At 52.7% G+C, this 21,515-nt stretch overlaps 1 protein-coding gene and 1 non-coding gene across 2 annotated transcripts in view; one reads left to right on the top strand and one right to left on the bottom strand.

The window, feature by feature from the left end:
• Window positions 1–21,515, top strand: part of Ksr2 (kinase suppressor of ras 2) — a 350,333-nt gene that overhangs the window by 116,853 nt on the left and 211,965 nt on the right. The window lies entirely within an intron of this gene.
• LOC120892094 (small nucleolar RNA SNORA72) lies at window positions 2,009–2,142 on the bottom strand. The gene has a single exon (XR_005736756.2). It is a non-coding gene; the product is annotated as a small nucleolar RNA SNORA72 (small nucleolar RNA).

Raw genomic sequence — 21,515 nt, 5'->3', positions numbered from 1 at the left:
TTTTATGTTCTTGTCTTTTATTTCATGCTAAGTTTTAAAACCCATGTGTGTCTTATACTCTCAGCAGCCCGTCTCAGTTGGTCTAGCTGCATATCTGGTGCTCAGTGGCCGACGGGGAGGGTGGTCTTACTGCCTACTAGAGCTAGACGTCTCAGTGGGGGGTATTGGTGACAAGGAACCCAGACAAGAATCTTCTCTTGTGGAGGGCTTCAGCCCCCTGTCCCCTTAACCCAAGCTCCCTGGCTCAACTCCCAGCAGGGGCTGTCCCTTGGCATGCTCAGGAGGCCTGTTAAAGAAGGAGGTGAGAATAACCAGGCCTTGCCTGAGTCTCAGCCGCAGGCAGGGTTGGGAGCTTCTAGGTGCTCCCTGGGAGTCACTTCGAGTCCCTGCGGGGCTTTCTAACTCTCTCCCCTTCTGAGCAGGTGAATCTAAGTAGAGCTGTACACAAGTCTAGGACACATCCTGTCTGTTACCACCAAACCTTCATAAATAGGGCTAGCATCAGTAATTACTGCTGCCTTTTCCTGACCTTCCCAGGCTTCCAAAAACCCCTGTCACATCATTTCGCCCTGGTTCCTTAATCACTCAGTGATGTGAATACTTTTGGTAGCTCCATTTTATAGAGGGGAAACTGAGACAGGGTGTATTTGTCTGTCTTCTGTTACTATAATGAGTTATCTGAGGCTGGGTATCTTATAAAGGAAAGAGGTTTGTTTAGCTCACAGTTATGAAAGCTGAAAGTCCAAAGGCCATGGTGCCGGTCTTGGTTCCATGACACAGCATTGTGGGGGAGCAGTCACAGGAGACAGAGGTCACATGGTGATTTCGGGAGGCTGGAGCAAGACAGGAGAGGAGCCACCTCTTGAAGGTCCCGCCACCTCTTTACATTGCCATACTGAGGACCAAGTTCCCAGCACAAACCCTTGGAGGACACACTCAAATCACAGCTGAACCTTGGCACCGAGGATAAAACAACTTGCTGAGATCTGTCTTAATGGGAGGAAGGGCTGCTCAGATGTGGCTGTGCCACCGGAGCCGCAGAGGGCTGGTGGAAACACACAGTGGGGCTTCACTCTCAGAGTTTTGGACTCAGTAGGTCTGGGGTGGGGCCGGGAAATCTGCATTCCTAACAAGCTGCTGGACCAAGCCCCCAAGTGGCTTCCCTTGCAGAATGAAGGAAGGAACTGGTGGTTTTCAGCCTGCACACAAAGTCACCCCCTGTTGTCACCTATGAGAAGGGCGGTCCTAGGGTGGAGCTGGCTGTGCAGGGGACAGAGCAGGGCCACCAGGGCGGACGTCCCAGAGTTCTCCACTGGAGGAAGGACTTCCTGGGAGCCACGCTGCCCACTGTATCTGGAACTGGGAGTGCTTCTGTTTCCACCAGGGTCTGATCTGAGCCCCGGGCACGGGTGGGAAGGCAGGAGAAAAGAAAAATCTCCCTCTTTTTTGATGGATGCCATGAAGACTCACCCATTTGTCAAGTTGGAGACTCTGGAAAAACATCGCGCAGCAGCACATTTTGATTTAATTCCGTTTCACAGCCGTCTTTCTAATGTATTCATTTATTTTTAGCTTTGGTTTTTATAAGCTTGTTTGCTTTCCCCATTTCTTTTACTTTTATTTTCCCTTTTGCTCAAAGAAACAGGAAAATAGTACCCCAACACGGACCTGCAGGTGGTCTGGGATGCTTGGACAGTTGAACCATCTCTACTCTCTGGGGCTTTCCTTGGCTGCTTCTAGGTGGTCTGGGAATGTCAGGAGAGGGGCTAAGAAGGGACAGATTAATTGGCAGGCAGATTATCACTTTTAAAACGGGGAGAGAGAGAGAGAGCTTCTTTTCCTATTCAACTGGCAGTTGATAGAAGCCACATCAAGCAAGAATTCAGAGTGGCAGCCGGTGCATTCCACAGATTCTCTGTTACTTATTTTTTATTTGAACAGTAATTTTACAATACATTTCGCGGCCAATGATGGTAACAGAGTTTCCCTGATTTGTTTACATGTTTGGGTTTATCACCAGCATCTAGAAAACCAGACCCAGGGAAAGAAGGAGGTCTGGGGACACAGGCGTGGGCTTAATATAGCGAATGTTTAGCCTGTTCTGATCATTACAAAACATCAGAACAGCGAGAATATTCGCAGACTCTTTGTTATTTGTTCAAGCGCAGTGAGGCTGAAAACCCCACATGTGTTTGTGAAGGTCCGTGGCTCAGCAGCTTGCTGGTGGCTGGTCCTTGAAGGCCGGTGGCCTCTACAGAGGCTCAGCCTGGACTCCGCTGGGAGCTGCTATGGATGGAGCAGTGGTGATCATGTCTCCCACAGGCCCACAGCCTGCAGAGTTGGTCTTTACCCTTCTCCCCACTTGCTTGAATCGCTCTCTTCTCTCTGAATCACTCAGCTCATTGGGAGCCCGGCCGGGCAGCCCCTCCCCCGAGTTCTAATCCTCCCCTCCCTGTCTCCCAACGCTGGTACCCAGGTCCCCTCATGCAGCAAATATTTCTGCAACCCCCCGACCAGGAGTGGAGCGGGCGCTGGGCTGGGTGTGAGAGGCAAAGCAGAGAGCAAAGTGACCAGACCCTGCTTATCACTGTGGGGCTCCTGGCCCAGCAGGGGCCGCAGCCAGTAGCCAAGGAAACCCTTTCATCATCACATCCAGCGTGCGCTGAGCTGTGTGAACTACGGCCAACCTGGCGAGATTCTAGGGCATATGGATGAGCCCAGGGGATAATCTGAGATTGGTGGCCAGGGAAAGACTCTTGAGAAGGCGACATTTGTGTAGAACAGTGAGCCTCAACTGGGAGGGGGTTCTCCTTCTCTCTCCCTGGCCCCCACAGGCACTTGGCAACCCCAGGAGGCAATATGGGTTGCCACAATTGGGAGGTGGGAGTTTTTCTAGTCGAGTTTAGATGCCCAAGATGCTGCACAGGTCCTACAGAGAGTCCTGCAGTGCACAGCCCCAGCCTGCCCACCAACAAAGGGGGACTCAGACCCCAAAGCCCACAGAGCTGCAGAGGTAAGGATGGTGGGGAGAAGCTGGGAGCTCAGGAGGAGATCTCCAGAGACGGGGATGTACAATTGGAGGTGGGGACCAGGACTCAGCCCCTTGGGGTCCTTGTGGAATGCAGGACCAAGGCTTCACCACCTCCAATATGGAGCAGCCACGTGGCCCTGGATTTGACACCAGGAAGGTGGATGGGGAAGAGTGTAAGTCTGGGCAGGAGGGTTCTATGGACCAGGGTTTGCAGGGCTGTACCTTCCTTCCATCCACCACCCATTGATCAGAGCTCCGACTGCAAAGGAGGCTGGGAAATGTAGTCCAGGCATGGGCCTGGGAGGAAAGAGAAATGCCTATTGTGTTTAGCAAGTGAGCTGGGTTTGCAAGAGGCCCTGCAAGGAGTGGAGGGACGAGACAGGAGGAGAGCGTTGGAATTGGGGTTGGAGACCGGGAAGGAGCCTCCTTTGAGATGCAGCTTGATAGACAAGCTCTGTGCTCTTGGTCATCATGGTAGGAATCCCTTCTGGGATACATGTCTTCTGAAGAAAAATCTCGTCAATGCTCATGATAACTCTTTGAAGTAGTCACCATTATCATTCCCATTTTAGAGATGAGGAAATGGAGGTGGAAAGAGGATAAGTGATTTTCCCAAGGTCACAGAACTAGGAGAGTTTGGACCTGGGGTTTAATCCCAGATGCTAAAAAGCAAAAATAGATAACCGTAGGCTGCAGGATGTCAGACTCGATCTTGCATAAAAATCACCTGGAATGCTTGCAAAAATGGGGATTTCAACTGGGCGCCGTGGCTCACTCCTGTAATCCCAGCAGCTCTGGAGGCTGAGGCAGGAGGATCATGAGTCAAAGCCAGCCTCAGCAACTCAGTGAGGCCCTAAGTAACTCAGTGAGACCCTGACTCAAAATATTAAAAAAAGGGCTGGGGATGGGGCTGGGTGGTTAAGTGCTCCTGGGTTCTATCCCCGGAGCTCCACCCTAAAACAAGCTCCACCTCTGTAGCTCTGCTTTGGTAGGTCTGGGGGGCTCCAAGGATGAGGCCATATGTCATCAAGATTCATTGTAATTCCACCCAGAGTGGCCGAAGGCAATTGCGTCTTTGGACTTCACATAACAGGAGTCAGGCGGAGAGAGAAGTATAAAGACTCCTTTTCTTTCTCAGAACTTGCAAAGGTGCCGGGAAAACCAGTCACAGAACCTGGCACCTTGGCCGTCCAAGGGATTGTAAAAGTTCAAGCTGATTATCTGGGGGCTGTCACACTGTTAATGACTTCTGGAATGAACCATAGTATTGTGGAAAATCACAGAGGGAGGTGTCAGCTCCTGAGGCAGGGGACTGCAAGGTCTGAATCAAGAGGTCTCCGGCACTGAGAGAGTAGGTTTCAGGGGCTGCTGTTCTTGATCACTTATTAAGTTTATTATCTCTCTCCACCTAGGAGGATGCACATGCTTTGGGTACAGCGTCATAAGGATCTTTTCCACTACCACATGGGCAATCCTTCAGATTTCACCCATCATTTGATAGCTCCTTAACAGACATTCATTGAACAACAGCAGCAACAAAAATCCAATATGTGTAGGGACCTCTAAGGTGCATTTGCAGGTGAAATGGATCTAGTAAATGACTCATTTTTTCCCCTTGTGGGACTTCTCAGAGCCTCTAATTTGTAAACTTGCTTGGACCATCTCCAAAAGGGGGAGCTGCGAGTCGCTGACTCTCAAACTTAATAGAGCCCTGGGTCTGTTTCCCATGGAACCTGTTGGCACTTGCTGTGTGGTTTTGGGGGTGCAGGGGTGGACTTCTGAACTAGACCTGGTTTCCTGAGTGGCCTGGGAATGGCCTGCTCTGTTTCCTCCCAGTTTGCATCTAGGGCAGGTGAAGACAGAGTGAAGCCACCCCCTCTTCTCAGCTTCCGGCCCTGTGGGGCCTCATCAGGACCTTGCAGCTGCCCCGGGGGCTGCAGATTCCCCACCATGAAAAGGAAGTGTCAGGGCTGTCCCCCGCAGAGGCTGAGCAGGGCTGAGCAGGACAGGCACGTGCCATCTTACACTGGTCCTCCCTAATGGAGGCTGACAGGGGACCGGGGGTGGGGGGGCGGGGGGAGGCCTGTGACAGGTATCAGGAGAGCCACATGGTTCTCGAGGCCCAGGGATGTCATTAAGCCTGGGCGGGGGGTGCATCCCGGTTTCGATGCACTGCCCACGGGTGTCTGAGAGGGACATCAGAGAAACCCGGTGCAGATGCAGGCGGCGGCTGGGCTAAGTGACAGCCAGCCAGAGGTGGGCGGGTGGGCGGCCGTGGACCCTGGGGCTCTGTTTCAACGAAAAATGTCCACAACAAGAAAATTCTCAGAGATAGAGAGCAGATTGGTGTCACCGGGGCTGGGGGAGGTGGAGGGGAGAGAGTTTAAAGCGTACCGGTTTTCTTCTTTGGGGAAGTTATGAGTGTTGGAGTGTGGAGGTGAACGTCAAGGTCATTGCGGTGCTTGCTAGTGGTACAGAATTTTACGTAATGAGACTTTTATTTTTGTTTTAATTATTTTTAAGGTCCTTAGTCGGACGACTCCAACTTAGAAGGAAACTGAGCCCCCAGAAGATTCTAGAATCCGGTCTAGACTAGAACAGCGAGTCTCAGGTTTAGAATGGCTTGGGGCATCTTTAAACTCTGGCTACCTGGGCCCCAGCCCCAGAGCCGATCTAATCCATCTGGACATCCCGATTTACATGTTGCTTTAATTTAAAAAAAATTAATTGATTTAAAACTTTCATGAACACAGAATAATCGTACAGACTGATGGGAGACAGTGTGACTTGTCAATATGTGCATGCAAGGTACCATGGTCACACCAGGGAGATAGACATGTCTGTCGCCTCAAATACCTCGCGTTTCGGTGCTGGGAAAACCTTCTTTACGAGGTGTTTTGAAAGATAGGGTTAATGGTTGCCCACCACAGTCACCCCACTGTGCTATGGAACACCAGCGGTCACTCCTCCTGTCCCCTGCACCCAGCCCTTCACCCATTCTCTCTCCACCCTCCTCCTCCAATCCCTTCCAGCCCTTGATATCTCTAATTCTAAGATATCAACTTTATTTTTTATTTTTTTACTTCCTCCTCTAAATGAAAGCAGGTGGGTTTTTATTTTTCTGTGAGGACCAGGGTTTCTTTAAAAGCTGTCCTGATGAGTCCCTCTGCATCTGGGGATGGAAGCTGGGGAATTGGAACGTGTAGCCCAGGAGCATCCGCGGGGCCAGAGCATGCGTCTCCCAAATCCTGGGATCCGTCCCATCTTGCCGTCCCCTGCTGTCATGAGACTCAGCACTTCTAGCCAGCACCTGCTGGTCCAGGGTCCACCCTGAGCCAGGGTTGAAAATACTCATAAATCATTATGGGTAACATTCAGGTTCAGAGATTTTAACGCACAGCCCCAAGAGACGGGGTGTCTGTCCCACGGGCTCTAGGCTCTGCTGGGTTTTCAACTCACTTCATCCCAACACTAACCCTAGGAAGCAGCCATTTTTTTGTGGTCCCTATTTACAGATGAAGAAACCGAGGCTCAGAAGCTGGGGGTGAATTGTCCACGCTCATACCAAGTAGCCAGTGTGCAGTTTGGAGTTTCTGTTCTCTGCTTGACTCTTCCCAGAGTCTGGGGGACATGTCCGTGGCTCAAGAGGGCCCAAAGATGGCCCGAGTCACAAGGAGCTCTGCATTTGGCATCGCCAGGCTGGTGCATAAGAACATGTGGGTATTGGACAAGAAGGGCTCCTACGGGGAGGGCTCCTTGGTTGACCCCGGCTGGGTTCCCTGTCTGCTTCCAATGGGGCAGATACCAAATGTCCTGGGGCAGAGTCGACCAAATCATCCTGGTTGGACGTTCTTGGGTCTTAGCATCGAGTGTCCTGTGTCCTTGGGACCCCCCAGTGTGTCTGGCACTGTCCTGCATTCACCCTGCCTAGAGCCCAGGAGGTCTGTGACGGTTTCCAAGGCTGCTGCGAGTCTTCTCGTCACCCTGGTCCTGTCCTGCTGAACAACTCTGACCTTTTCCATCCGTGTGTCCCTGGGCATCCCCGGACTTGCTCTTGATGGAAGGAGAGCCATTTACATTTTTTGCCAAGGAACTTGTGGAAGGATGCGGTGCCAATTTAAATTCTCATTAAGAACCTCGAAACACTCAAAGAGTCACATTATTATGAACTATCTTGAAGGATCTTTGGATCTGCTTCAAGAAACCCAACGCTCATTATCTTGAAGGCTGCTTCCTTAATGGGGGGCAGGGCCAGAAAGACTCGTCTGTCTCTCTCAAGAAGATAAAGATGGTAAAAATCAGTGTAACAAAAACAGTCCCACCAAGACAGCCAAAGCCACGGCAAGGATACATGGTAGCGTAGGGACGATACATTGAGCGTATTGATACCCATCATTATTATTTTGACTACGGCTTCCTGAGCACTTGGGACACTCCAATGGATGGATTGCAAACTTGTTGGCAAATAACACCCGGGGGTGGAGGGGGGGGGTCTGGCAACTTTTCCTAACAGCCCACATCGTAAATAATTGAGGATTCAGAAGTCACGAGATCTCTCTTGTCACTCTTCTGTCACCATAGTGTGAAATCAGCCATAAACAATCCACCAGTGGGCCAACTTGGCTGTGTTCCAATAAAACCCCATTTACAAAATTAGGTAGCCAGCCCCTGAGTGGGGGTGGGCCGGCCCTTGGGATAGTGGGCGCACCGTCTGGGGGTGTTCGACTTTGGTTCCGGGAGCAGCTCTGCTGTCGTCTGATCTGTGAACCAACCTCAGTGTGCTCCTCTGTAAAATGGGGACCATCTCCTGAATTCGTACCTGTCCCTGCCGCCAGAATCTAAATGGCAGCTATGAATGTCACCTCTTTTATAGGACCTCCTTAGCATGGTGCATCGGAGATGCCCCGGTGGGGACCTCTTGCCAACTCCCTTAGACTAGGGTCAACCGATGTTGTGGGAACTCTCTTGCTGTCTCTGGCCTTGAGATGCCACCTCTCCTGGGTCCCCTCTGCTCTGGAAAGGAACACCGAGTTCCTCCCCCAGATGCTGGTTAATGAAGGGACACCAAAGTCTTCCTCCCTCTTTGTTTTCGCGCCTGACAAATCGCTCTGACCAGGGCTTGTGATTCCTTGACTCGACGCTGTTTCTGCAGTCTCCGGGAGGGGAGGGGGGGGGGGAGGGACCCAGCGGCCTGGAATTGCTTCAGGAATGGAAACATTTTTCTTGGTGAATTAATATTCATCCAATGGATCAGGTAAACACCCAGTCAATGGCAGTGCATGGGCAATTTATCAATCCGGGCTTCAGAATGCAATTATCAGTCAAAAGGCAAAGAGACGCCGTAATGAAGCCTGCCTCAAAAAAAAAAAAAAAAAAAAAATCCCATCGCTCCCTGATCGGAGGGGTGTGGAGATGCATTTTTCACTTTTATATGAAGAATGATGCCTTCCCGTCAGAGCCGGGGATGGGAGTCCATCTGCAGCTCCCTCCTGACACAAGGAGTCTGGGGAGCCCTAGGATGCGGGGGGCGGGGGGGCTGTTTTTGGTAAAGCCTGGAAGCTGGGAAGTGAGGGGAGGGACCCTGACGGACCCCCACCGGCTGGTTCCCAGGGGCCACACTAAGATCATTCCCACCCTGGGTCATCCTCCACAAAGCCCAGGAGGTCAGCGCTGTGTGGTTATCCCCATTTTACAGAGGAGAAAACGGAGGCTCGCGGAGGAGATGGGACTTGCTGGCTGGGCTAGGCAGGGGACAGGCTCCCTGCTGGTGTCCCGGCTCCAACCCCCAGAGCCTGGGATTGCTTTTCCTTACACAGCACAGGGACTTTGCAGATGTGATGGAATGAGAGACCCCGAGATGGGGGAGAGGAGGTGGATCGCGGTGGGTGGGCCCAAGTCACCATGAGGATCCCTGTCAGGGAAGGAGGAGGCCGGCAGGTCTGAGTCCGAGAGACAGGGCGTTGGGGATGCTTGGCTGCTGGCTTGGGAGCTGCAGGAGGGACCAGGAGCCGGGGTCTGCAGGTGGCTTCTAGAAGCTGGAAGAGACAAGGAGAGGGATTCCTCCCTAGAATTCCGGAAGGGGTGCAGGTCTGTTGCCACCTTGATGTCAGCCCAGGAAGACCCATTTTGACCTCTGACCACGGCCAGAGCTTTGTGATGGTCAACAGGTATGGCCCTGAGCCACGAGGTTGGAGCTCACTTGTTACAGCAGCCACAGGAAACTCATACCCTTGCCTTTGGTTCTACGGCTGGGGTGGCTCGTTCACCACCCCCTGTGCAAACATGTCTGCTTCCTTCATGGTCACCTTTCTCCCAGGGTCTGCTTTCTGTGGTGAGACACCCTGACCACATATAGTTCTTCAGCTCTGGGGCCTCTCAGGGATTCCAGGCCAGGCCCTGGTCTCTTGCCTCAGGTCACCGGTGCTTCCTGTTTACCCCCGACTCCCTCCCTACTCCTGTTCTCTCCAGCAGAATCTGCTTTTCTCCACTGGAGTGGCTCCTGGGCCCGGCCTCCCCAGCTGCCCACGGCTCCTTTCCTCCAGTGACAAACACCCAGGCCTCTGTGACTCTGGGGTTCTGGACTTCACAGGGCCAGAGAGTCAGGACACGTCCCTGTGGGAACCCAGCCCTGTGGGTTTGGGCCCAGCACCCTCCCTCCCCAAAGTCCTTGGTCACAGCTCCCTTGGTCCCTTGTTCCTGGGACCATCTGCAATGGTGCCCCGCAGGTCCCTGGAGGTGGGGGAACTGCCCCCCCAGAGCAGTCTCGGCACAGCTGGTGTTTGGGGGTGTACCTGCCTGATCCCCAGGTCTGTGAGTGGACGCCCCAGGGCTCCGAGGGCTGTGATTTGGTTGGAGATCTTCGGTCGTCGGGTGGAGCCATGATGTTCCTTCAGCCTCTCCTGGAACAGGGTCCTCTCCACATGTCCTCATGCCTCCTGGGAACGGGTGCCTCGTGGTGTCTGGGGACACTGAGTCTGGGGAAGTTAAGGACACACGCCCGCTGAGGATCCGAACCCAGGCTGGTTCGACGGTGCGAGACTCGCCCTGCCCGCCGTGGGGGTGTTGATGGGGGTGGAAGCGTCATTAGAAGCTCTCAGCAACGTTCCACGGGCTTGGGAATGGACAGGGGGCTTAGAGCCTGGCCACGGTGTCACGTTTTGTGTAACGATGAGACCGCTTGTTTCTTCTTTTATTTTATTATAGGCTGGCACGGGATGGCCTAGCGCTGTCGCCCAGCAGGTAGGGGTGATTCTCCCCAAGTTACAGATAAGAAAAGCGAGACCCCCCCACAACCCCTGGTCCACGGACGCGGTGTTCATCGCAGCCAGCCCACTCCCACCTCTGCCCACGCCTCGCCCTCCTGCTGGGAAGCTGGTGTCTCTCCCGCATCTTGGAGGCAAAAGTTGCTCTCCGGGAGCCAGAGCATCGGGAAGATTCCAGATCCCTCCTGAGAGTCTTGGTAGATCCACAACCTGGCCCTGCCCCTGCCCCCCTGCCTTCTGGACAGTCCAGCCCCTTCTGTCTGGCACATTGAGCTCTCCAGGCAAAGGCTGAGTGATGTCCACAGAGAGAGGCCGGGATGACATCGCCAGGGGGTGACATTGCTGCCCCATCGGGCTTTATCTCAGTTTCCCCAAAAATCTAGAGTTTTTAATTTTTTCTCCCAAACCCTGTGCCCACAGCTCCCGAGGTGTGCAGGAGAGAAACCCAGGTCTGGGGACACAGCACATTTCCTCCCGGGCATTTGTAACAGCGAGGACCGTAGAGGTGCTGCTTCTGCAAAGCCACCCCCCCCATGACCTGGCGTGCCTCGGGGACATTTCTCTGACATCAGGAAGGAGCGCTGTCCCAGAGGCGATGTCCGGGGGAATCACAGGCCAGGAGTCGGCGGCTTGGCCGCTGCTTGGGGAAGCTGTGAGCTGAGGGTGTTCTCTGTCCCTGTCACTAGGTTGCCTTATCTGTCCCCCTCTGGGCTGCCTGCGGAGGACAAGAGCCCTTGAATAAAACCCACCATCGCCAACTTGTGATGAGCAGGGGTCGGTGCGTCTCCCCGGCCTACTTGAAACCACTGTGTGTGTGCATGAGTGTGCACGCGTGTGTGTGCGCTCACCCCTGTGGCGTGTGCTTGTGCCCCCGACGCAACCCAGCATTTGCCTTCAATTCCAAGGCACCCAGTTATTTTTAGGGATGACGCACCCCACATCAAAATAACTGGTTATTTTTATGATCGGGCGCATCCATCGCATTGTGACATCTCCCATCTCCGGAGAAACAGCAGCCAACCAGCCGCGGGGACCGAGCAGGATGAGTCAGCCCCGGGACGGGCCAGGGGCAGGGGCCGAGGGGCCGGGAGGGGCTGCGTGGTGACTGAAGTGACGGGATTCCTAATAATAGCTGCTGTGGCCGAGCGCTGACCTGGGCCAGCCGGGCACTGGGCAGTGTACGGGTCAGATGCGACTTCGGCTTTGCAAGAAGCCCCTGAGATGGGGCTCCCGTCACCCCTATTTTGCAGATGGGGCCACCGAGGCCCAAGCTAAGCACCTGCCCGGGCCTTGCACCGGGCCCAGCAGCCATGGGACGGCACAGCTGACCTGGCTCCTTTCTGACCTGCATCCTGTGTGTGGGGAGCCAGGTCCCTCCCCTCTTCCAAGTGCCCCGTGTTTATGAAGCCGTCACCACGTCAGCCTCTGAAGTGCTCTTGCTGCCATCATGCTGCCCGACCTCCTCCACTAGCCCCACGGATCTTTCTAGAAACACCCCTCATCATGCAGTGAAAACCCCTGGGTCTTGTTTCCATAGACCATGGGTCCCAGTCACCCTGGGCCATTCGCCACCTTTCCCAGCATCTCATTCATTCCCTCGCTCAGTGTTTGAGGGTCTGCAAATCTATCTATCTATTTTTTTTGTACCCCACGCAGCTCTAGGAGGGAGAACAGTGAAAGAGAGAGAGACCAGCTTCCTAGTTTGATGGACCTTACATTTCAGCTGCGGGAGGCACGCAATAATAAAAGCACAAATAGGAAATGACTCAGAGCTGTGAAGAAAAATAAAACTTTGATATAATCGGAAGTGACGGGGAGGCCAGGGGAGGTTTTCCTGGAGAAGCGACATGTTAGTTAGCTAAGGAACCGCGTGACGAGAAGCCAGCCCTTACAGGATCTGGGGGAAGAGCTTTCCAAATGGGGAACAGCAAGTGCAAAGGCCCTGAGGTGAGTCGTGTTTAAAGGAAAGAGGTTCAGCGTGGCGGGAGACCAGAGGATGAGGTTGGGGCAGAGAGGGATGAGGAGGGAGAAATGGGGGCTGTGCTCTGATTAGGGAGAGACAAACTGCAGGCATCAGGAAGGAATTTGGATGCTGAGAGTAATAGTGAGCCATTGAGGTTGACGGTAGGGATGGCAGACGGCATTCTCCTTGGGATAAACCCTTGTCCCTCCACCTTGGCCTGCAGGCCCTGCCCCTGCTCCTCTGCCTGACTCTCTGCCCCCCTGGCCCTGGCCCCTCGTGTGTCCTCCAGTGGATCCCATTCTGTGTGGACATGTGGGGCTGGCCTGGTCACCTGTCCCCCTTCCTTTGCTAAAATTAACTCTCACTCATCCTCCTCCAGGTCCCAGCTCCCAGCTCCAATGACACTCCCAAAGGAAGCCCTTTCCCAATCCTTAGCCCTGGGGCACCTTGTCGTGACGCTCTGTGACACTGTAGCTGATCAAGGTGTGTTTCCTGTCTCTGGTCTAGAACTGCACCAGACACCTGTGTCCAGGACAAGGGTCCCGTGAGCTGCGTGTGCATTAGCAGACGCTCTAGTGGCCGCCTGAAGACACCCGAGAACCCCGACTGTCACTCATGTGTGAATCGTAGTGAGACGTACAGGGCAAGACTGAGCGTTTTAGTCATCATTGTCAAGTGTCCCGTTTAGTGGCCTGAAATGCATCCCCAGTGTTAGGGACCATCACCGCCCTCCATCTGCAGAGAATCGTCACCACAAACAGAAGCTCAGTGACCACCGAGCCGTCTGAGCCCGCCTACTGGGTAGAACAGGTGGCCCCTCTTCCATGCCTGTCTGGTCATTCGCCCAGTCTCATGCCTTGGATAAGTGCGTCTGGCTTATTTCACTTCACACACGATTTTCAAAGTTCCTCCATTAAATTTAATTAGTTAATTAATTATTTTTGGGGGTGTAACAGGGATTGACCTCAGGGGCACCCCACCCCTGAGCCCCCATCCCCAGCCCTATTTTGGATTTTATTTAGAGACAGGGTCTCACTGAGTTGCTCAGAGCCTCGCGGTTGCTGAGGCTGGCTTTGAACTGGCGATCCTCCTGCCTCAGCCTCCCGAGCCGCTGGGATCACCGGCGTGTGCCACTGCACCTGGCTCCTCCGTTTTATAACGCGTGTGGAAGTTTTGTTCTTTCCAAGGGGACTAATCATCAGTTGTTGGGATGGACCACACTTCTCTGCTGCTGCGGCTCCGGTTGCTCCCACCCTGGGCTGAGGGTGAGGCTGCTGTGGACCCTGGAGTCTGCTCCCAGCCCATCTCGGTCCCTCTGGGAGTGTTCCCAGGAGTGGAGATTCTAGATCAGGTGGTAATTCTATAATTAACCTTTCGAGGGACAATATTAACTTTTACGTATCTTATTTAACCCAGCGTCTCCAAATGTTACCGTTCCAACATGTAGCCAATATAAAAATTATAAACGAGCTTCATTACTTTTTTGTGCTAAGTCTTCATAGGGTAGTGGGTGGACGTGAACTTGGTGTGCACGGAGAAGCCTAACAGATCCATGTACCTCATACATCATCCAAATACGCATAAATAAGTTCTGCCCGGGAGTGATAACAGAATTATTATTAAATAACCATAGCAACAAGTTACTTTGTTTTCATGAATTCTCTAAGCCCCCCTAAGAAGTGGGTTCTTTGATCATTCCCTTATTAGATGCACAAACAGAAGTTCAGAGAGGTTAAGTGGGTTGGCCCAGGATGCACAGCTAGTAAGTGGTGGAGCAGGGATTCAAACTCAGCTCAGAGTCCATGCTAGGTTCCACATCCTAGCACGTAGTAAGGAGTTATCTTGGCAGATATCAGATCTAGATGAGCCTGGCTTCTTCTGCTTTGGGCATGGCTGTGGTATGTGTGGGAGCTGGACTGGGCCAAAAGGACCTCCTCAGAGGGTCCCCTGTGCCTCCCTCTCTAAGATGACCCTGGGGCAGCCCATGGCAGCAGGATGAGGGCAGAGACTTGGCTATTTCTCAGAAGATACAGAGCCAGAGAAGTCAGGATCAAGATACAGACATCTCTTCATCCCCTTTCGGTGGTCACCATTCATTTCTCAAGATTTAACCATCCACGGTAGTTCTGCTGTGAGTGGAATTTGGGCCATGGTGAGGTCTAGCACATCTAGACCTGAATTCAAAAGGATTGGTAGAGGAGTCTCTACTTCATCTGCAGTTTTGCTTTCTGTGCTTTTAATTAGCTGTAGTAAAAAAAAATATATCAAGTATAAAATTCCAGAAATAAACAATTTGTAAGTTTTAAATTAGGTCCTCTCCTGAATAATGTGCCAGAATCTTGAACTATTCTGCCTGGAATACAAATCATCACTTTGTCCAGCGTATCCACACTGTATATGTTACCTGCCCTTTCGTCACTTTGTAGCAACGTTGGTTATCCAATCAGCTGTCAAGGTGTCAGAGTGCTTGTGTTCAAGTAATCCTTATTTTACCTAATAATGGTCCCCAGATGCCTGAGCTGTGATGCCACTGGCAATTTGGACCTGCCAACAAATGAATAAAAAAATAAATGGCGTAACTGCTTCCTTTAAGTGAGTGGAGTTCTCTAGTGCTGCGGGCGGTGAGCTCAGAGCCAATCAGCCAACCACATCCATTAAATAAGGTGTCTTTCAACAGAGACGCACAGGGAACAAGGTTGGGCATAGATCAGTGCCTGAAAATCTGTGACCAGAGCTTGGAGGAAACTGACGCTGTGCGTGTCCCAGGAGTAAAGATTCAGTATTTGCTAATTCAGTATTCCCAGTGAATAATGAGATCTGATGCTAGAACAAAATGAGTCCCCTGTTGGTATGGGCCAGGAGGGGGGAGAGAGAAAGAAGGTCGGTAGGGTGGTGGAGAAACTCACCAAGGCAGTGAGAGGAGACAGATGTCTTCAGCTCTGTCACAAGCCCAAGCAGATCCCAGGAATGCCAAATTCAGTGCAGCACGGCTTCCGATCTACCCCAAGTCCAGGCCAGGCTGTTCGGGGCTGCTGGGCTCAGCACCATGACTCCAGGGGACCCATGGATCCAGTTCAGGTCCAGGCACCTCCAGCAACGTGGGTATGCTTGGAATTGGTGTTGAAAATGAGGCCACGGGTGTTGCCCCACCCTTCACCTCCTGGATCCGTACTTGCCTGGTGTGGGCGCCAGATGACACGGCCTCGCCTCGTGTCAAAGACCCTAACTACAAGATGGGCGTGTTTTATTGCAGAGTTGCAACACCGGGTTGTTTTATTGCAGCGACCCTGAAGTAGCTTCTAACTGTGGTATTAACCAGGAAGGGTGACGGAGGTCCCCCACGGATGTCGGAAATCGGCTGCTGCTTCAGTCCAGGGGATGGAAAGAGTCCAGTCACAGGCTTAGTTGTGAAAACACCGACCACAGTACGACAGTATTCACCTGGTGGAGGGAAAAGAGTGTGGGATCTGGAGTTGGGTGGACCTGGATTTTTCTAGATGGATGGACCTTGGGGACATTCCTCTAGTCTATGATGGAGCGGCCCATGTGGAAGACGGCCGCTTCTGAGAAGTACACAGGTACCACGTGGCCCAGCAAGCCCACTTCTGGGGCACACCCTAAAGAAAACCGGGCAGTGCCTGCCCCCCTTTATGTGAAATCTCCAGAAGAGACCGATGCACAGAGACAGAGAGCAGGCTGGGGCGGGGGAGATTGGAGGGGCTGCTCGTGGGCACGTGGTTCTCCCGTGGGCACAGTGCTAAGGTTCTGGAACCCCATAGGGTGGTGGTCAACACACTGTGACCAGTGTCCTGCAGGCTCCCGATTCTGTGCTTTAGAAGGACCTATGTGAATTGCACCTGGATAAAACGAATTTTACCAAAAGAGCTTTTCATTAAAACCGACAGCCACCCTGAAGTCAGTGACCGAAGAAGGTTAACGTCACCAGACTTCTGCTGGGTCATGACATTGCAAATGTCGGGGCGGGAGCCCAACCCCCCTGTCCTGTCCCGTCCCTTAGACGACCTGCACAGGTTGAGGTGGCTCATCTGTCTGGCTTCACTTGGGGACATCCTGGGGTGCAGACAGTGCCCAGTGGGACACCCAGTTTGGCCAGTGCCGAGTTCATGAACACCGTCTCCCAGGAAGATTCTTGCTGATGTTGGATGCCTTTAGCAACTTTATTCTCTTCACTTGTCTTTACTGGGTTCTTTTTGCAAAGACTCTGAGCTAGAACTTCAAAGATCCGTCCTGGATTTCGGGTCTCACTCCTTCTGGGGTTGTGGCTAGAATGAGTGTCCTGTGACCTCCCCACCCCACCCCACCCCCATCTATAAAGGGGCTTTTGAGGGGCTTCCATTCAGATCTCCTAAGAGGGTTCAGGGGGAAGCCTTGGCGTGAAGGGTGCAGATATGGAATGGGATCCCCAATCCATTGCTGTTGGCCCCATGACCTTGAATATCTCACTCTTGCCCCGAATCCTGCCCTCCTCACTGTAAAGTGGACACATGAGTGGACTGTTCTCCACAGGGCCTTGTGGGGAGACCATGGGGTGTTGCCCATGAAATATTTAGAGTGAGATCGGGCACCTGCTATGTGCTGGGTGAATAGTAAACTGTGATCAGTATGATAACAGCCATACATGGTGGTGCATGCCTGCAGCCTCAGCAAATCAGGAGGCTGAGACTGGAGGATCTCAAGTTCAAGGCCAGTCTCAGCAACTTAATGAAACCCTGTCTCAAAATCAAAAATTTTTTTTTTTAAAAAAGGGCTGGGGAATTGTAGCTTAGTGGTGGTACATCTCTGGATTCACTCCCCAGTATGGCAGGGGAGAGGGGAAAGGAAAGAAAGTAATTATTAAGAGCAAATAAGAGGTCTTTCCTTTTAAAATTGTTATATTATAGCACTTCTGAATATAATTACATTTTATTTTATTTTATTTTTTTTGGTGCCAGGGATCGAACCCAGGAGTGCTTAACCACTGAGCCACATCCCCAGCCCATTTGGTATTTTATTTAGAGATAAAAATAAAGTTGCGTTGCTTAGCGCCTTGCTGAGTTGCTGAGGCTGGTTTTGAATTCGTGATCCTCCTGCCTCAGCCTCCCAAGCCGCTGGGATGACAGGCATGAGCCACCACGCCAGGCTAATTACCTTTTAAAATGATTTCATAATTATTATTACTGGTTGAGTATCCCTTATTTGAAGTGCTTGAGATCAGAAGCGTTCTTGGACTTCTGATCCTTTGGAGATTTTGGAATCGTTGCCTCTGTATTAACGAGATGCCTTTGAGATGGGCCCCAACGCTCCACGTGAAACTCATTCATGTTTCATGCGCTCCTTCCACACCCAGCCTGAGAGTCATTTCATGTAATAGGCTTCGTGCTCCGGTGTATTCACCGCGACCTGTCACATGAAGCCAGGGTGGAATTTTCCCCTGGAGGTGCCCATGGCCGTAGTCAGAAAGCTTCAGAGTATTTTGGACTTTGGATCTGGGAGGAGGGATGCTGCGTCTCTGATCCCAACGCTCACGTTATGACTGTTGGCTTTATCCGTGACTTCAGGCCAGTTTTTCCAGAGTGTCTGAAAGTCCTGCTTCCTGAGACCTGAACTAGCAAGAGCTTTGAATTATTCCAGGACACTACCAGCCGTGGTGACTCTGGACCCTCTGCCTCCAAGGGGCTGGAGGGAGGGTGCACATTCTGACGCCGCCTTTGAAGTTCAGGCGTGTTGCACGGCACACCGGTGCCGGTCTGTGCAAAAAAATAAATAAATAAATCGGGAAGGGACAAAGGAGTCAGACACTTGCTTCGACTTTCCTAAATCACATTCTCCCTTGAAAGTGGCTTTTAGTTCCCCAAGTCCCTTATCAGAGAATGTCAAAGGGGGAAAAAATAAAATAAAACCCCTACACCTTGAAATGCCTTTAATCAATCTTCGGACTCTTTCATTTCTTAAAACCTATTCCCTTCTCCCCGCCCTTTGCAAGACTTGAAATAAAATGATTTTCCAGAAATGGATGACAAGATAGCAAAGGGGGACGATTAATAACCCCCGGAGCCCCTGGCTGCCACACCTCTCCTATTTAAAATGAAAAATTACCTCTTTTCCCTCAGACTTTATTAAAAAGAGGATCAGAAGGGAGAGGGGACGCGCTGATGGAGCACAGCCCATCAGCCGGGCGCCTCGGAGGCTCCGCAGAGAGGAGTCGGGTCCCTGTCAATTGAGCGGCGGGCAATTTGGGTAATGAAATGAGACTTTCTGCCTCTTCATCCCTAAACTTCGGATTCTGAAATGCAAAGGAGGGGAAGGAGGGATGCTGCCAGGGGAAGGGAGTCGGGCTGAGATTTTCTTTCTTCTTTCTTGCCTTTCAGACTTTGAAAGGAACTTTAAGAAAGGTGGGGGTGGATTTAGTGCCTCCTTAAATTCAGTGGAGTGTGTGTGTGTGTGTGTGTGTGTGTGTGTGTGTCTGTCTGTCTGTCTGTCTGTCTGTCTGTCTTTGCAGAACTACAGGTGGTGGGGGCAGTGGGTCCCTGTTCATCCCCATTCACTGAGCCCCAGCCCCAACCCCCACTATAATGATTTCTCAATCCGTGCTCAGCAAAGATGGCTGATTTCCCTGGGCAGGGCTGTATGAGTTCTCTTCAGCTGCTGTAACAAAGCGGCCAAAGGTGAGCTGGCCTACAGCAACAGGAGCTTATTTTCTCCCAGGTCTGGGGGCTCAAAGTGCAGAATCGAGGTGTCATCAGGGCTGTCCTCATTCCAAAGGCCCTGGGGGGCGTCTGGCCAAGGCCTCTCTGTCCCCAGTGTTGCGGGTGCTGGCCCTTCTCTGCATTCTGTGGCTGGCAGCTACTTTCCATGCCTGGGTCTCGCCATGCTCACACGGTCTTCTCCGAGTGTCCTATTCTCTTCCTCTAAGGACACTCCCTGGGGCTCAGGGAGCACCCTAGTCCTGTGCTAGCTCCTCTCAACTCGATTGCATTTGCAAAGATCCTGTTTACAGGTGGGCTAATTGGGGGCTAACTCTTGAAAGGGTCTTTTTTGGAGAGACAGTTTAAACCACAATAAGGCCCGGTGACTTTTGACACCAGGTCTTGCCTTCTGTGGTGGGGTGGGGTGGCATCAGGCGAGATCAGGCATAAGGCCTGGATGATCTTTGTGTATGGGATCTGCCCAAGACACAAGGCAAGGCACCTCGTACACTTATTAAATCTCAGCGGCATCGTGTGAAAGAGATGGGCTCACCTCTGTCGTACACCAACGTTTCTGTGTCGTTGCACCAGCACCAGACAAATGCCTTGCTTGCCCGGTTTCATTGAATCTTCAGAACGATCCTGGGGGAAAGCTTTGTGGTCATCCCCATTTTATAGATGAGAAAATGGAGTCAGAGGGAGGAAATTGGAAGGATAAGTCATACTGCAGAGGTTGGGGTTGTTCTGTGCAGTTAAAACTCCCACTTCCTCAATGCATATTCAGAAGGATGGATGCTTGCCCCTTCTGTTCAGTCAGCGAGTCTTCCAGACACAGAGGTGCCTCTCCTCCGGCTGAGGGAGCGAGGACCTCCTCTCCCCGCCCTGCAGGTGATTCAGGGTCGTGAGACATCTGCCTTGGAGATTCAGGATCAGACAGGGGAGGAGACGGAAGGTGAGGTGATTAAATCACGTCAGATCTGTGGAAAAAAGAAAAGTCTAAAATGCGGCTGACACTGTCTTGGATGGGCTCAGGAGATTTTGAAATTTCACAATCAATCCTCCCAGACTTGAAAAACGATTTCTGCGGGGAGCGTCCCACAGTTTCTGGGGAGATGAGGCAGGCGAGGGTCAACCTCATCCCAGGCATCTTCGCCTGGGTGTCTTGGAGGAATCTCAGACTCAGCCTGTCTGACTGGGCCACGTCCTCGGGGCTCAGCTTCCCGCGTTTCCTGTGACTTTTTCCACCAGACACTATGGAGCCAGACCTGGGCTTCGTGTTGGGGCTAAGGGTGCAGAGCACACCCAAACTCCAGCTGTCCTTCCTCCCGGCTGTGTGGCCTTCAGCAGGCCACTTAACCTCTCTGTGTCTCCATTTCCTCGTCTATAAAATAGAGTGATTTCTGTCCCTTTCGTGGAATGATGGTGTGGGGCTGAAATTTCTCACATGGGTTGTCCGTTATGACACAGGGACAGAAGGAGTGGCAGATGGACAGCCCTCCTCATTGCCCTCTGCACTCTGGGTCAGCACACTGGGCTTTAGGGGGGCTGATGGCAAAATCCAGGAGAGGGAGCCCCTCCACTGGGCTGTGTGACTTTTAAGCCACCGATGCTGGAAGCCCCAGCCCTTCCTCTGCTGTGACCAGGGGCTGGTCGGTGACAGGCAGGACCTTGGCCTCCAGTGCTGACCCATTTCTCAGCTTTGGCCCATTGGGAGGTCCAGCCCTTCCCTCCAGGTGAGCTGGGATGTGGGGGCAGCCTGCAGCTGTAGCATGTGGCCTGGCCAAAACCTGGCTTCCACCCGTCCTTGTCCGTGTTGGGGGACGCCTGTGCCTCCCTAGGCAGGACCGAGGGCTGGGGCCGGAGCCTTGTGCTTGCAGGTGGATGACGTGGCAGATCGCAGCACCCACCGTGCCCGTGGCCAGGTGCGACTGTTTCCAAGAGGCAGGCGGGTGGCCACCTCCCTGTTTGGGATGCAAGCGGCAGGGGATCAGTCACATTGACCCTTAACCTCTCAGCATCCTCTTCCCTCCCCTCCTCTCCAGCCTCGAATTTCTTCTAACTAGCTCCAACTTCACCGAATGACTCGCCATTCTCCAACCTGTCCCTCTCCTTCCTGCCTGACCCTCCGCTCCAGCTGGGCTCCCCTCCCCCGCACCCGCGTGCTGCTGCGCCTTCTCGGACACACACAGGGTCCGGGGTGGGGATGGCACTGATTGACCCTCTTTATCAAAGGGGAGTTCACTGAATATACAGTTGGCCATTTCCAAGTGAACCGATCTGTGACATTTAGTGCGCTCACAGTTTTACCTCGTTCCAAACATTCCCAGGGCTCCAAGGCCAGCCCCACCCACTGCGTCCAGCCCCGGGGATCCCTCACCTGCCCCCTGTCTCTGTGCATTGGCCACTTTTCCATATTTCCTGTAGATGGCATCACGCATAGGTCACCCCCAGCCGGGCACCTTTCCCTGAGTGCGTCTCCCAGGTGCATGCCGGTTGGCCCGGCTCAGCCTCATTCTTCCCACCCTTTGAATGGGCGTACCGCAGTCTGCATCCCCGCTCTTGGCTCTTCAGCC

The sequence above is a fragment of the Ictidomys tridecemlineatus genome, chromosome 2 (assembly GCF_052094955.1).
Source record: "Ictidomys tridecemlineatus isolate mIctTri1 chromosome 2, mIctTri1.hap1, whole genome shotgun sequence".
Lineage (NCBI taxonomy): Eukaryota > Metazoa > Chordata > Mammalia > Rodentia > Sciuridae > Ictidomys > Ictidomys tridecemlineatus.
This window is presented reverse-complemented; position numbering and strand designations above follow the sequence as displayed.